Raw genomic sequence first — 20,764 nt, forward strand, 5'->3', positions numbered from 1 at the left:
ACACACAATACACTGAGCTCACTCACTCACACAATGCACTGAGCTCACTCACTCACACAATTCACTGATCTCACTAACTCACTGAATACACTGAGCTCACTCACTCACACAATACACTGAGCTCACTCACACAATACACTGAGCTCACTCATTCACACAATACACTCAGCTCACTCACTCACACAATACACTGAGCTCACTCACTCAGACAATACACTCAGCTCACCCACTCACACAATACACTGAGCTGACTTACATAATGCAGTGTGCTCACTCACTCACACAGTACACTGAGCTCACTCACTCACACAATACACTGAGCTCACTCACTCACACAATAAACTGTGCTCACTCACTCACACAATACTCTTTGCTCACTCACTCACACAATACATTGTGCTCACTCACTCACACAATACACTGAGCTCACTCACTCACACAATACACTGTGCTCACTCACACACACAATACACAGAGCTCACTCACTCACAAAATACATTGAGCTCACTCACTCACTCAATACACTGTGCTCACTCACTCACACATTACACTGTGCTCACTCACTCACACAATACACTGAGCTCACTCACTCACACAATACACTGAGCTCACTCACACACAATGAACTAAGCTCACTGACACAATACACTGTGCTCACTAACTCACACAATACACTGGGCTGACTCACTCACACAATACACTGAGCTCACTCACTCACACAATAGTCTGAGCTCACTCACTCACACAATACACTGAGCTCACTCACTCGCACAGTACACTGAGCTCACTCACTCACACAATACACTGATCCCACTCACACACACAATACACTGACCCCACTCACTCACACAATACACTGAGATCAGTCACTCACACAATACACTGTGCTCACAAAGACAATACACTAAGCTCACACACACAGTACACTGTGCTCACTCACTCACACAATACTCTGTGCTCACTCACTCACACAATACCCTGTGCTCACTTACTCGCACAATACACTGAGCTCACTCACTCACACAATACACTGGGCTCACTCACTCACAGAATACACTGTTATCACTCACTCACACAATACACTGAGCTCACTCACGCACACAATACACTGAGCTCACTCACTCGCACAATACACTGTGCTCACTCACTCACACAATACACTGTGCTCACTCACTCACACAATACATTGTGCTCACTCACTCTCACCATACACTGCGCTCACTCACTCACACAATACACTCAGCTCACTCACTCACACAATACACTGAGCTCACTCACTCACACAATACACTCAGCTCACTCACTCACAATACACTGAGCTCACGCACACAATGCACTGTGCTCACTCACTCACACAATACACTGTGCTCACTCACTCACTATACACTGTGCTCACTCACTCACACAATACACTGTGCTCACTCACTCACAAAATACACTGTGCTCACTCACTCACACCATACACTGTGCTCACTCACTCACACAATTCACTGTGCTCACTCACTCACACAATACACTGAGCTCACTCCCTCACAGTCACAGTTACACTGAGCTGACTCACTCAAAGTCGCAGTTACACTGAGCTCACTCACTCACAGTCGCAGTTACAGTGAGCTCACTCAATTCCATTCAGTTACACTGAGCTCACACACACAATGCACTCTGCTCACTCAGTCACACAATACACTGAGATCACTCACACACACAATACACTGAGCTCACTCACTCACACAATGCACTGAGCTCACTCACTCACACAATTCACTGATCTCACTAACTCACTGAATACACTGAGCTCACTCACACACACAATACACAGAGCTCACTCACTCACAAAATACATTGAGCTCACTCACTCACTCAATACACTGAGCTCACTCACTCACACAATACACTGAGCTCACTCACTCGCACAATAGTCTGAGCTCACTCACTCACACAATACACTGAGCTCACTCACTCGCACAGTACACTGAGCTCACTCACTCACACAATACACTGAGCCCACTCACACACACAATACACTGACCCCACTCAGTCACACAATACACTGTTATCACTCACTCACACAATACACTGGGCTCACTCGCTCACACAATACACACTGCTCAGTCACTCACACAATACACTGTGCTCACTCACACGATACAATGTGCTCAGTTACTCACACAGCACACTGTGCTCACTCCCTCACACAATACACTGTGCTCTCTCACTCACAGAATACACTGAGCACTCTCACACAGTACACTAATCTCACTCACACAATAAACTGAGCTCACTCACTCACACAATACACTGAGCTCACTCACTCACACAATACACTGTGCTCACTCACAAACTCAATACACTGTGCTCACTCACTCACACAATACACTGAGCTCACTCAATCACAGAATACACTAAGCTCACTCACTCTCACAATACACTGAGCTCACTCACACAATACACTGAGCTCACTCACTCACACAATACACTGAGCTCACTCACTCACAAAGTACACTGAGCTCACTCACACAATAGACTGTGCTCACTCATTCACACAATACCCTGAGCTCACTCACTCACACAATACACTGAGCTCACTCACTCACACAATACACTGAGCTCACTCACTCACACAATACACTGAGCTCACTCACACAATACACTGAGCTCACTCACTTACACAATACACTCAGCTCACTCACTCACACAATACACTGAGCTCACTCACTCAGACAATACACTCAGCTCACCCACTCACACAATACACTGAGCTGACTTACATAATGCATTGTGCTCACTCACTCACACAGTACACTGAGCTCACTCACTCACACAATACACTGAGCTCACTCACTCACACAATAAACTGTGCTCACTCACACAATACTCTTTGCTCACTCACTCACACAATACATTGTGCTCACTCACTCACACAATACACTGAGCTCACTCACTCACACAATACACTGTGCTCAGTCACTCACACAATACACTGAGCTCACTCAATCACAAAATACACTGTGCTCACTCACTCACACCATACACTGTGCTCACTCACTCACACAATTCACTGTGCTCACTCACTCACACAATACACTGAGCTCACTCCCTCACAGTCACAGTTACACTGAGCTGACTCACTCAAAGTCGCAGTTACACTGAGCTCACTCACTCACAGTCGCAGTTACAGTGAGCTCACTCAATTCCATTCAGTTACACTGAGCTCACACACACAATGCACTCTGCTCACTCAGTCACACAATACACTGAGATCACTCACACACACAATACACTGAGCTCACTCACTCACACAATGCACTGAGTTCACTCACTCACACAATTCACTGATCTCACTAACTCACTGAATACACTGAGCTCACTCACACACACAATACACAGATCTCACTCACTCACAAAATACATTGAGCTCACTCACTCACTCAATACACTGTGCTCACTCACTCACACATTACACTGTGCTCACTCACTCACACAATACACTGAGCTCACTCACTCACACAATACACTGAGCTCACTCACACACAATGAACTGAGCTCACTGACACAATACACTGTGCTCACTAACTCACACAATACACTGAGCTCACTCACTCACACAATACACTGTGCTTAGTCACTCACACAATACACTTAGCTCACTCACTCACAAAATACACTGTGCTCACTCACTCACACCATACACTGTGCTCACTCACTCACACAATTCACTGTGCTCACTCACTCACACAATACACTGAGCTCACTCCCTCACAGTCACAGTTACACTGAGCTGACTCACTCAAAGTCGCAGTTACACTGAGCTCACTCACTCACAGTCGCAGTTACAGTGAGCTCACTCAATTCCATTCAGTTACACTGAGCTCACACACACAATGCACTCTGCTCACTCAGTCACACAATACACTGAGATCACGCACACACACAATACACTGAGCTCACTCACTCACACAATGCACTGAGCTCACTCACTCACACAATTCACTGATCTCACTAACTCACTGAATACACTGAGCTCACTCACTCACACAATACACTGAGCTCACTCACACAATACACTGAGCTCACTCATTCACACAATACACTCAGCTCACTCACTCACACAATACACTGAGCTCACTCACTCAGACAATACACTCAGCTCACCCACTCACACAATACACTGAGCTGACTTACATAATGCAGTGTGCTCACTCACTCACACAGTACACTGAGCTCACTCACTCACACAATACACTGAGCTCACTCACTCACACAATAAACTGTGCTCACTCACTCACACAATACTCTTTGCTCACTCACTCACACAATACATTGTGCTCACTCACTCACACAATACACTGAGCTCACTCACTCACACAATACACTGTGCTCACTCACACACACAATACACAGAGCTCACTCACTCACAAAATACATTGAGCTCACTCACTCACTCAATACACTGTGCTCACTCACTCACACATTACACTGTGCTCACTCACTCACACAATACACTGAGCTCACTCACTCACACAATACACTGAGCTCACTCACACACAATGAACTAAGCTCACTGACACAATACACTGTGCTCACTAACTCACACAATACACTGGGCTGACTCACTCACACAATACACTGAGCTCACTCACTCACACAATAGTCTGAGCTCACTCACTCACACAATACACTGAGCTCACTCACTCGCACAGTACACTGAGCTCACTCACTCACACAATACACTGAGCCCACTCACACACACAATACACTGACCCCACTCACTCACACAATACACTGAGATCAGTCACTCACACAATACACTGTGCTCACAAAGACAATACACTAAGCTCACACACACAGTACACTGTGCTCACTCACTCACACAATACTCTGTGCTCACTCACTCACACAATACCCTGTGCTCACTTACTCGCACAATACACTGAGCTCACTCACTCACACAATACACTGGGCTCACTCACTCACAGAATACACTGTTATCACTCACTCACACAATACACTGAGCTCACTCACGCACACAATACACTGAGCTCACTCACTCGCACAATACACTGTGCTCACTCACTCACACAATACACTGTGCTCACTCACTCACACAATACATTGTGCTCACTCACTCTCACCATACACTGCGCTCACTCACTCACACAATACACTCAGCTCACTCACTCACACAATACACTGAGCTCACTCACTCACACAATACACTCAGCTCACTCACTCACAATACACTGAGCTCACGCACACAATGCACTGTGCTCACTCACTCACACAATACACTGTGCTCACTCACTCACTATACACTGTGCTCACTCACTCACACAATACACTGTGCTCACTCACTCACAAAATACACTGTGCTCACTCACTCACACCATACACTGTGCTCACTCACTCACACAATTCACTGTGCTCACTCACTCACACAATACACTGAGCTCACTCCCTCACAGTCACAGTTACACTGAGCTGACTCACTCAAAGTCGCAGTTACACTGAGCTCACTCACTCACAGTCGCAGTTACAGTGAGCTCACTCAATTCCATTCAGTTACACTGAGCTCACACACACAATGCACTCTGCTCACTCAGTCACACAATACACTGAGATCACTCACACACACAATACACTGAGCTCACTCACTCACACAATGCACTGAGCTCACTCACTCACACAATTCACTGATCTCACTAACTCACTGAATACACTGAGCTCACTCACACACACAATACACAGAGCTCACTCACTCACAAAATACATTGAGCTCACTCACTCACTCAATACACTGAGCTCACTCACTCACACAATACACTGAGCTCACTCACTCGCACAATAGTCTGAGCTCACTCACTCACACAATACACTGAGCTCACTCACTCGCACAGTACACTGAGCTCACTCACTCACACAATACACTGAGCCCACTCACACACACAATACACTGACCCCACTCAGTCACACAATACACTGTTATCACTCACTCACACAATACACTGGGCTCACTCGCTCACACAATACACACTGCTCAGTCACTCACACAATACACTGTGCTCACTCACACGATACAATGTGCTCAGTTACTCACACAGCACACTGTGCTCACTCCCTCACACAATACACTGTGCTCTCTCACTCACAGAATACACTGAGCACTCTCACACAGTACACTAATCTCACTCACACAATAAACTGAGCTCACTCACTCACACAATACACTGAGCTCACTCACTCACACAATACACTGTGCTCACTCACAAACTCAATACACTGTGCTCACTCACTCACACAATACACTGAGCTCACTCAATCACAGAATACACTAAGCTCACTCACTCTCACAATACACTGAGCTCACTCACACAATACACTGAGCTCACTCACTCACACAATACACTGAGCTCACTCACTCACAAAGTACACTGAGCTCACTCACACAATAGACTGTGCTCACTCATTCACACAATACCCTGAGCTCACTCACTCACACAATACACTGAGCTCACTCACTCACACAATACACTGAGCTCACTCACTCACACAATACACTGAGCTCACTCACACAATACACTGAGCTCACTCACTTACACAATACACTCAGCTCACTCACTCACACAATACACTGAGCTCACTCACTCAGACAATACACTCAGCTCACCCACTCACACAATACACTGAGCTGACTTACATAATGCATTGTGCTCACTCACTCACACAGTACACTGAGCTCACTCACTCACACAATACACTGAGCTCACTCACTCACACAATAAACTGTGCTCACTCACACAATACTCTTTGCTCACTCACTCACACAATACATTGTGCTCACTCACTCACACAATACACTGAGCTCACTCACTCACACAATACACTGTGCTCAGTCACTCACACAATACACTGAGCTCACTCAATCACAAAATACACTGTGCTCACTCACTCACACCATACACTGTGCTCACTCACTCACACAATTCACTGTGCTCACTCACTCACACAATACACTGAGCTCACTCCCTCACAGTCACAGTTACACTGAGCTGACTCACTCAAAGTCGCAGTTACACTGAGCTCACTCACTCACAGTCGCAGTTACAGTGAGCTCACTCAATTCCATTCAGTTACACTGAGCTCACACACACAATGCACTCTGCTCACTCAGTCACACAATACACTGAGATCACTCACACACACAATACACTGAGCTCACTCACTCACACAATGCACTGAGTTCACTCACTCACACAATTCACTGATCTCACTAACTCACTGAATACACTGAGCTCACTCACACACACAATACACAGATCTCACTCACTCACAAAATACATTGAGCTCACTCACTCACTCAATACACTGTGCTCACTCACTCACACATTACACTGTGCTCACTCACTCACACAATACACTGAGCTCACTCACTCACACAATACACTGAGCTCACTCACACACAATGAACTGAGCTCACTGACACAATACACTGTGCTCACTAACTCACACAATACACTGGGCTCACTCACTCACACAATACACTGAGCTCACTCACTCACACAATAGTCTGAGCTCACTCACTCACACAATACACTGAGCTCACTCGCTCGCACAGTACACTGAGCTCACTCACTCACACAATACACTGAGCCCACTCACACACACAATACACTGACCCCACTCACTCACACAATACACTGAGATCAGTCACACACACAATACACTGTGCTCACAAAGACAATACACTAAGCTCACACACACAGTACACTGTGCTCACTCACTCACACAATACTCTGTGCTCACTCACTCACACAATACCCTGTGCTCACTTACTCACACAATACACTGAGCTCACTCACTCACACAATACACTGGGCTCACTCACTCACAACATACACTGAGCTCACTGACGCACACAATACACTGAGCTCACTCACTCGCACAATACACTGTGCTCACTCACTCAGTCAATACACTGTGCTCACTCACACGCACAATACATTGTGCTCACTCACTCACACAATACACTGTGCTCACTCACTCTCACAATACACTGAGCTCACTCACTCACACAATACACTCAGCTCACTCACACACAATACACTGTGCTCACTCACTCACACAATACACTGTGCTCACTCCCTCACAGTCACAGTAACACTGAGCTGACTCACTCAAAGTCGCAGTTACACTGAGCTCACTCACTCACAGTCGCAGTTACAGTGAGCTCACTCAATTCCACTCAGTTACACTGAGCTCACACACACAATGCACTCTGCTCACTCAGTCACACAATACACTGAGATCACGCACACACACAATACACTGAGCTCACTCACTCACACAATGCACTGAGCTCACTCACACACAATTCAATGATCTCACTAACTCACACAATACACTGAGCTCACTCACACACACAATACATTGAGCTTACTCACTCACAAAATACATTGAGCTCACTCACTCACACAATACACTGTGCTCACTCACTCACACATTACAATGGGCTCACTCACTCACACAATACACTGAGCTCACTCACTCACACAATACACTGAGCTCACTGACACAATACACTGTGCCCACTCACACACAATACACTGGGCTCACTCACTCACACAAGACACTGAGCTTACTGACTCACACAATAGACTGAGCTCACTCACTCACACAATACACTGAGCTCACTCACTCACAAAATACACTGTGCTCACTCACTCTCACCGTACACTGGGCTCACTCGCTCACACAATACACAGTGCTCACTCACTCACACAATACACTGAGCTCACTCACTCACACAGTACACTGTGCTCACTCACTCACACAGTACACTGAGCTCAATCACTCACAGAATACACTGAGCACTCTCACACAGTACACTAATCTCACTCAAACAATAAACAGAGCTCACTCACTCACACAATACACTGAGCTCACTCACTCACACAATACACTGAGCTCAATCACTCAGATAATACACTGTGCTCACTCACAAACACAATACACTGAGCTCACTCACTCACACAATACACTGAGCTCACTCACTCACACAATACACTGAGCTCACTCACTCACAAAGTACACTGATCTCACTCACACAATAGACTGTGCTCACACACTCACACAATACACTGAGCTCACTCACTCACACAATACACTGAGCTCACTCACTCACACAATACTTTGAGCTCACTCACACAATACACTGAGCTCACTCAGTCACACAATACACAGAGCTCACTCACTCACACAGTACACTGAGCTCACTCACTCAGACAACACACTCAGCTCACCCACTCACACAATACACTGAGCTCACTTACACAATGCACTGTGCTCACTCACTCACACAGTACACTGAGCTCACTCACTCACACAATACACTGAGCTCACTCACTCACACAATACACTGAGCTCACTCAGTCACACAATACACTGTGCTCACTCACTCACACAATACACTGAGCTCACTCACTCACAAAATACACTGTGCTCACTCACTCACACCATATACTGTGCTCACTCACTCACACAATACACAGTGCTCACTTACTCACACAGTACACTGTGCTCACTCACTCAAACATTACACTGTGCTCTCTCACTCACAGAATACACTGAGCTCACTCACACAATAAACTGAGCTCACTCACTCATACAATACACTGAGCTTACTCACTCACACAATACACTGAGCTCACTCACACAATACACTGTGCTCACTCACTCTCACAATACACTGTGCTCACTCACTCATACAATACACTGAGATCACTCACTCACAAAGTACACTGTTCTCACTCACACAATACACTGAGCTCACTCACACAATACACTGAGCTCACTCACTCACAGAATACACTGAGCTCACTCACACAATACACTGAGCTCACTCACTCACACAATACACTGAGCTCACTCACACAATACACTGAGCTCACTCACTCACACAATACACTCAGCTCACTCACTCACACAATACACTGAGCTCACTCACTCAGACAATACACTCAGCTCACCCACTCACACAATACACTGAGCTCACTTACACAATGCACTGTGCTCACTCACTCACACAGTTCACTGAGCTCACTCACTCACACAATACACTGAGCTCACTCACTCTCACAATACACTGAGCTCACTCACACACACAATACACTGTGCTCACACAGACAATACACTGAGCTCACTCACACAATACTCTGTGCTCACTCACTCACACAGTACACTGAGCTCACTCATTCACACAATACACTGAGCTCACTCACTCACACAGTACACTGAGCTCACTTGCTCACACAACACACTGTTCTCACTGACACAATACAGTGAGCTCACACACACACACAATACACTGTGCTCACTCACTCACACAATACACTGAGCTCACTCACTCACACAATAGACTGTAATCACTCACTCACAATCACAGTTACACTGATCTCACTCAGTCACACAATACACTGTGCTCACTCACTCACACAATACACTGTGCTCACTCCCTCACAGTCACAGTTACACTGTGCTGACTCACTCAAAGTCGCAGTTACACTGAGCTCACTCACTCACAGTCGCAGTTACAGTGAGCTCACTCAATTCCACTCAGTTACACTGAGCTCACACACACAATGCACTCTGCTCACTCAGTCACACAATACACTGAGATCACTCACACACACAATACACTGAGCTCACTCACTCACACAATGCACTGAGCTCACTCACTCACACAATTCACTGATCTCACTAACTCACTCAATACACTGAGCTCACTCACACACACAATACACTGAGCTCACTCACTCACAAAATACATTGAGCTCACTCACTCACACAATACACTGTGCTCACTCACTCACACAATACACTGTGCTCACTCACTCACACATTACACTGTGCTCACTCACTCACACAATACACTGAGCTCACTCACTCACAGAATACACTGAGCTAACTCACACACAATGTACTGAGCTCACTGACGCAATACACTGTGCTCACTCACTCACACAATACACTGGGCTCACTCACTCACACAATACACTGAGCTCACTCACACACAATAGTCAGAGCTCACTCACTCACACAATACACTGAGCTCACTCACTCGCACAGTACACTGAGCTCACTCACTCACACAATACACTGAGCACGCCAACACACACAATACACTGAGCCCCCTCACTCACACAATACACTGAGATCACTCACACACACAATACACTGTGCTCACAAAGACAATACACTGAGCTCACTCACACAGTACACTGTGCTCACTCACTCACACAATACCCTGTGCTCACTTACTCACACAATACACTGAGCTCACTCACTCACACAATACACTGGGCTCACTCACTCACACAATACACTGTTATCACTCACTCACACAATACACTGAGCTCACTCACTCACACAATACACTGAGCTCACTCACTCACACAATACACTATGCTCACTCACTCACACAATACACTGAGCTCACTCACTCACACAATACACTGTGCTCACTCACTCACACAATACACTGAGCTCACTCACTCACACAATACACTATGCTCACTCACACAATGCACTGAGCTCACTCACTCACACAATACACTGTGCTCACTCACTCACAACATACACAGAGCTCACTCACGCACACAATACACTGAGCTCACTCACTCGCACAATACACTGTGCTCAATCACTCACACAATACACTGTGCTCACTCACTCACACAATACATTGTGCTCACTCACTCTCACAATACACTGAGCTCACTCACTCACACAATACACTCAGCTCACTAACTCATACAATACACTGAGCTCACTCACTCACACAATACACTCAGCTCACTCACTCACAATACACTGAGCTCACGCACACAATGCACTGTGCTCACTCACTCACACAATGCACTGTGCTCACTCACTCACTATACACTGTGCTCACTCACACACACAATACACTGTCCTCACTCACTCACACAATACACTGTGCTCACTCACTCACACAATACACTGAGCTCACTCACACACAATACACTGAGCTCACTCACTCACACAATACACTGTGCTCACTCACTCACACAATACACTGAGCTCACTCACACACACAATACACTGTGCTCACTCACTCACACAATACACTGAGCTCACTCACTCACACAATACACCGAGATTACTCACTCACACAATAGACTGTGCTCACTCACTCACAGTCACAGTTACACTGAGCTCACTCACTCACACAATACGCTGTGCTCACTCACTCACAGTCACCGTTACACTGAGCTGACTCACTCAAAGTCGCAGTTACACTTAGCTCACTCACTCACAGTTGCAGTTACAGTGAGCTCACTCAATTCCACTCAGTTACACTGAGCTCACACACACAATGCACTGTGCTCACTCAGTCACACAATACACTGAGCTCACTCACACACACAATACACTGAGCTCACTCACTCACACAATAGACTGACCTCACTCACTCGCACAATACACTGAGCTCACTCACTCACACAGTACACTGAGCTCATTCACTCACACAGTACACTGTGCACACTCGCTCACACAATGCACTGAGCTCACTCACTCACACAATACACTGAGCTCACCCACTCACACAGTACACTGAGCTCACTCACTCACACAATACACTGTGCTCACTCACACAATACACTGAGCTCACTCACTCACTCAATACACTGAGCTCACTCACTCACACAATACACTGTTATCACTCGCTCAAACAATACACTGGGCTCACTCGCTCACACAATACACACTGCTCAGTCACTCACACAATACACTGTGCTCACTCACTCACACGATACAATGTGCTCAGTTACTCACACAGCACACTGTGCTCACTCACTCACACAATACACTGTGCTCTCTCACTCACAGAATACACTGAGCACTCTCACACAGTACACTAATCTCACTCACACAATAAACTGAGCTCACTCACTCACACAATACACTGAGCTCACTCACTCACACAATACACTGTGCTCACTCACAAACTCAATACACTGTGCTCACTCACTCACACAATACACTGAGCTCACTCAATCACACAATACACTGAGCTCACTCAATCTCACAATACACTGAGCTCACTCACACAATACACTGAGCTCACTCACTCACACAATACACTGAGCTCACTCACTCACAAAGTACACTGATCTCACTCACACAATAGACTGTGCTCACTCACTCACACAATACACTGAGCTCACTCACTCACACAATACACTGAGCTCACTCACTCACACAATACACTGAGCTCACTCACACAATACACTGAGCTCACTCACTCACACAATACACTCAGCTCACTCACTCACACAATACACTGAGCTCACTCACTCAGACAATACACTCAGCTCACCCACTCACACAATACACTGTGCTGACTTACATAATGCAGTGAGCTCACTCACTCACACAGTACACTGAGCTCACTCACTCACACAATACACTGAGCTCACTCACTCACACAATAAACTGTGCTCACTCACTCACACAATACTCTTTGCTCACTCACTCACACAATACATTGTGCTCACTCACTCACACAATACACTGAGCTCACTCACTCACACAATACACTGTGCTTAGTCACTCACACAATACACTTAGCTCACTCACTCACAAAATACACTGTGCTCACTCACTCACACCATACACTGTGCTCACTCACTCACACAATTCACTGTGCTCACTCACTCACACAATACACTGAGCTCACTCCCTCACAGTCACAGTTACACTGAGCTGACTCACTCAAAGTCGCAGTTACACTGAGCTCACTCACTCACAGTCGCAGTTACAGTGAGCTCACTCAATTCCATTCAGTTACACTGAGCTCACACACACAATGCACTCTGCTCACTCAGTCACACAATACACTGAGATCACGCACACACACAATACACTGAGCTCACTCACTCACACAATGCACTGAGCTCACTCACTCACACAATTCACTGATCTCACTAACTCACTGAATACACTGAGCTCACTCACTCACACAATACACTGAGCTCACTCACACAATACACTGAGCTCACTCATTCACACAATACACTCAGCTCACTCACTCACACAATACACTGAGCTCACTCACTCAGACAATACACTCAGCTCACCCACTCACACAATACACTGAGCTGACTTACATAATGCAGTGTGCTCACTCACTCACACAGTACACTGAGCTCACTCACTCACACAATACACTGAGCTCACTCACTCACACAATAAACTGTGCTCACTCACTCACACAATACTCTTTGCTCACTCACTCACACAATACATTGTGCTCACTCACTCACACAATACACTGAGCTCACTCACTCACACAATACACTGTGCTCACTCACACACACAATACACAGAGCTCACTCACTCACAAAATACATTGAGCTCACTCACTCACTCAATACACTGTGCTCACTCACTCACACATTACACTGTGCTCACTCACTCACACAATACACTGAGCTCACTCACTCACACAATACACTGAGCTCACTCACACACAATGAACTAAGCTCACTGACACAATACACTGTGCTCACTAACTCACACAATACACTGGGCTGACTCACTCACACAATACACTGAGCTCACTCACTCACACAATAGTCTGAGCTCACTCACTCACACAATACACTGAGCTCACTCACTCGCACAGTACACTGAGCTCACTCACTCACACAATACACTGAGCCCACTCACACACACAATACACTGACCCCACTCACTCACACAATACACTGAGATCAGTCACTCACACAATACACTGTGCTCACAAAGACAATACACTAAGCTCACACACACAGTACACTGTGCTCACTCACTCACACAATACTCTGTGCTCACTCACTCACACAATACCCTGTGCTCACTTACTCGCACAATACACTGAGCTCACTCACTCACACAATACACTGGGCTCACTCACTCACAGAATACACTGTTATCACTCACTCACACAATACACTGAGCTCACTCACGCACACAATACACTGAGCTCACTCACTCGCACAATACACTGTGCTCACTCACTCACACAATACACTGTGCTCACTCACTCACACAATACATTGTGCTCACTCACTCTCACCATACACTGCGCTCACTCACTCACACAATACACTCAGCTCACTCACTCACACAATACACTGAGCTCACTCACTCACACAATACACTCAGCTCACTCACTCACAATACACTGAGCTCACGCACACAATGCACTGTGCTCACTCACTCACACAATACACTGTGCTCACTCACTCACTATACACTGTGCTCACTCACTCACACAATACACTGTGCTCACTCACTCACAAAATACACTGTGCTCACTCACTCACACCATACACTGTGCTCACTCACTCACACAATTCACTGTGCTCACTCACTCACACAATACACTGAGCTCACTCCCTCACAGTCACAGTTACACTGAGCTGACTCACTCAAAGTCGCAGTTACACTGAGCTCACTCACTCACAGTCGCAGTTACAGTGAGCTCACTCAATTCCATTCAGTTACACTGAGCTCACACACACAATGCACTCTGCTCACTCAGTCACACAATACACTGAGATCACTCACACACACAATACACTGAGCTCACTCACTCACACAATGCACTGAGCTCACTCACTCACACAATTCACTGATCTCACTAACTCACTGAATACACTGAGCTCACTCACACACACAATACACAGAGCTCACTCACTCACAAAATACATTGAGCTCACTCACTCACTCAATACACTGAGCTCACTCACTCACACAATACACTGAGCTCACTCACTCGCACAATAGTCTGAGCTCACTCACTCACACAATACACTGAGCTCACTCACTCGCACAGTACACTGAGCTCACTCACTCACACAATACACTGAGCCCACTCACACACACAATACACTGACCCCACTCAGTCACACAATACACTGTTATCACTCACTCACACAATACACTGGGCTCACTCGCTCACACAATACACACTGCTCAGTCACTCACACAATACACTGTGCTCACTCACACGATACAATGTGCTCAGTTACTCACACAGCACACTGTGCTCACTCCCTCACACAATACACTGTGCTCTCTCACTCACAGAATACACTGAGCACTCTCACACAGTACACTAATCTCACTCACACAATAAACTGAGCTCACTCACTCACACAATACACTGAGCTCACTCACTCACACAATACACTGTGCTCACTCACAAACTCAATACACTGTGCTCACTCACTCACACAATACACTGAGCTCACTCAATCACAGAATACACTAAGCTCACTCACTCTCACAATACACTGAGCTCACTCACACAATACACTGAGCTCACTCACTCACACAATACACTGAGCTCACTCACTCACAAAGTACACTGAGCTCACTCACACAATAGACTGTGCTCACTCATTCACACAATACCCTGAGCTCACTCACTCACACAATACACTGAGCTCACTCACTCACACAATACACTGAGCTCACTCACTCACACAATACACTGAGCTCACTCACACAATACACTGAGCTCACTCACTTACACAATACACTCAGCTCACTCACTCACACAATACACTGAGCTCACTCACTCAGACAATACACTCAGCTCACCCACTCACACAATACACTGAGCTGACTTACATAATGCATTGTGCTCACTCACTCACACAGTACACTGAGCTCACTCACTCACACAATACACTGAGCTCACTCACTCACACAATAAACTGTGCTCACTCACACAATACTCTTTGCTCACTCACTCACACAATACATTGTGCTCACTCACTCACACAATACACTGAGCTCACTCACTCACACAATACACTGTGCTCAGTCACTCACACAATACACTGAGCTCACTCAATCACAAAATACACTGTGCTCACTCACTCACACCATACACTGTGCTCACTCACTCACACAATTCACTGTGCTCACTCACTCACACAATACACTGAGCTCACTCCCTCACAGTCACAGTTACACTGAGCTGACTCACTCAAAGTCGCAGTTACACTGAGCTCACTCACTCACAGTCGCAGTTACAGTGAGCTCACTCAAATCCATTCAGTTACACTGAGCTCACACACACAATGCACTCTGCTCACTCAGTCACACAATACACTGAGATCACTCACACACACAATACACTGAGCTCACTCACTCACACAATGCACTGAGTTCACTCACTCACACAATTCACTGATCTCACTAACTCACTGAATACACTGAGCTCACTCACACACACAATACACAGATCTCACTCACTCACAAAATACATTGAGCTCACTCACTCACTCAATACACTGTGCTCACTCACTCACACATTACACTGTGCTCACTCACTCACACAATACACTGAGCTCACTCACTCACACAATACACTGAGCTCACTCACACACAATGAACTGAGCTCACTGACACAATACACTGTGCTCACTAACTCACACAATACACTGGGCTCACTCACTCACACAATACACTGAGCTCACTCACTCACACAATAGTCTGAGCTCACTCACTCACACAATACACTGAGCTCACTCGCTCGCACAGTACACTGAGCTCACTCACTCACACAATACACTGAGCCCACTCACACACACAATACACTGACCCCACTCACTCACACAATACACTGAGATCAGTCACACACACAATACACTGTGCTCACAAAGACAATACACTAAGCTCACACACACAGTACACTGTGCTCACTCACTCACACAATACTCTGTGCTCACTCACTCACACAATACCCTGTGCTCACTTACTCACACAATACACTGAGCTCACTCACTCACACAATACACTGGGCTCACTCACTCACAGAATACACTGTTATCACTCACTCACACAATACACTGAGCTCACTCACGCACACAATACACTGAGCTCACTCACTTGCACAATACACTGTGCTCACTCACTCACACAATACACTGTGCTCACTCACTCACACAATACATTGTGCTCACTCACTCTCACAATACACTGCGCTCACTCACTCACACAATACACTCAGCTCACTCACTCACACAATACACTGAGCTCACTCACTCACACAATACATTCAGCTCACTCACTCACAATACACTGAGCTCACGCACACAATGCACTGTGCTCACTCACTCACACAATACACTGTGCTCACTCACTCACTATACACTGTGCTCACTCACTCACACAATACACTGTGCTCACTCACTCGAACAATACACTGTGCTCACTCACTCACACAATACATTGTGCTCACTCACTCACACAATACACTGTGCTCACTCACTCACACAATACACTGAGCTCACTCAGACACACAATACACTGAGCTCACTCACTCACACAATACACTGAGCTCACTCACTCACACAATACACTGAGCTCACTCACTCACACAATACACTGAGCTCACTCACACAATACACGGAGCTCACTCACTCACACAATACACTCAGCTCACTCACTCACACAATACACTGAGCTCACTCACTCACACAATACACTGTTATCACTCACTCACACAATACACTGGGCTCACTCGCTCACACAATACACAGTGCTCACTCACTCACACAATACACTGTGCTCACTCACTCACACGATACAATGTGCTCAGTCACTCACACAGCACACTGTGCTCACTCACTCACACAATACACTGTGCTCTCTCACTCACAGAATACACTGAGCACTCTCACACAGTACACTAATCTCACTCACACAATAAACTGAGCTCACTCACTCACACAATACACTGAGCTCACTCACTCACACAATACACTGTGCTCACTCACAATCACAATACACTGTGCTCACTCACTCACACAATACACTGAGCTCACTCACTCACACAATACACTGAGCTCACTCACTCTCACAATACACTGAGCTCACTCACACAATACACTGAGCTCACTCACTCACACAATACACTGAGCTCACTCACTCACAAAGTACACTGATCTCACTCACACAATAGACTGTTCTCACTCACTCACACAATACACTGAGCTCACTCACTCACACAATACACTGAGCTCACTCACTCACACAATACGCTGAGCTCACTCACACAATACACTGAGCTCACTCACTCACACAATACACTCAGCTCACTCACTCACACAATACACTGAGCTCACTCACTCAGACAATACACTCAGCTCACCCACTCACACAATACACTGAGCTGACTTACACAATGCACTGTGCTCACTCACTCACACAGTACACTGAGCTCACTCACTCACATAATACACTGAGCTCACTCACTCACAGAATAAACTGTGCTCACTCACTCACACAATACTCTTTGCTCACTCACTCACACAATACATTGTGCTCACTCACTCACACAATACACTGAGCTCACTCACTCACACAATACACTGTGCTCAGTCACTCACACAATACACTGAGCTCACTCACTCACAAAATACACTGTGCTCACTCACTCACACCATACACTGTGCTCACTCGCTCACACAATTCACTGTGCTCACTCACACACAATACACTGAGCTCACTCACACAATACACTGATCTCACTCACTCACACAATACACTGAGCTTACTTACTCACACAATACACTGAACTCACTCACTCACACAATACACTGTGCTCACACACACACAATACACTGAGCTCACTCACTCACACAATACACTGTGCTCACTCACTCACACAATACACTGAGCTCACTCACTCACACAATACACTGGGCTCACTCACTCACACAATGCACTGAGCTCACTCACTCACACAATTCACTGTGCTCACTCACTCACACCATAAATTGAGCTCACTCACTCACACAATACACTGTGCTCACTCACACACTCAATACACTGTGCTCACTCACTCACACAATACACTGTGCTCACTCACTCACACAATACACTGAGCTCACTCACTCACACAATACACTGTGCTCACTCACTCACACAATACACTGTGCTCACTCACTCACACAATACACTGAGCTCACTCACTCACACAATACACCGTGGTCAGTCATTCACAGTCGCAGTTACACTGTGCTCACTTTCTCACAGTCACAGTCACACTGAGCTCACTCACTCTCAGTCGCAGTTACACTGAGTTTCCTCAATCACACTCAGTTACACTGAGCTCACTCACACAATACATTGTGCTCACTCACTCACAGTCGCAGTTACACTGTGCTCACTTTCTCACAGTCACAGTTACACTGAGTTCACTCACTCACAGTCGCAGTTACACTCAGCTCACTCACTCACAGTCGCAGTTACACTGAGCTCATTCAATCACACTCAGTTACACTGACCTTACTCACACAATACACTGTGCTCACTCACTCACAGTCGCAGTTACACTGAGCTGACTCACTCACTTTCGCAATTACACTGAGCTCACTCTCTCATAGTCGCAGTTACTTTGAGCTCACTCAAACGCAGACACACTGAGCTCATTCACATTCATTGTTACCTTGAGCTCACTCACTCACAGTCAGTTAGACTACTCTACTCTCAGTCACTCACACTCACAGTTACATTGAGCTCTCTCACATACACTCACAGTTACACTAAGCTCACTCACACAGTTACACTAAGCTCACTCACTCGTACAGTTACCCTGACCTCACTCTGTCACACTCACAGTCACATTGAGCTCACTCACACAGACAGATACGCTAAGCTCATTCACATTCATCATTACACTGAG

At 46.0% G+C, this 20,764-nt stretch overlaps 1 long non-coding RNA gene across 1 annotated transcript in view; it reads left to right on the forward strand.

Moving 5' to 3' along the window:
- LOC144689797 (uncharacterized) overlaps positions 1–20,764 on the forward strand; it is a 322,504-nt gene that overhangs the window by 289,735 nt on the left and 12,005 nt on the right. The gene's annotated exons all lie outside the window — the stretch shown is intronic.

Source organism: Cetorhinus maximus, chromosome 14 (genome assembly GCF_964194155.1).
Source record: "Cetorhinus maximus chromosome 14, sCetMax3.hap1.1, whole genome shotgun sequence".
Lineage (NCBI taxonomy): Eukaryota > Metazoa > Chordata > Chondrichthyes > Lamniformes > Cetorhinidae > Cetorhinus > Cetorhinus maximus.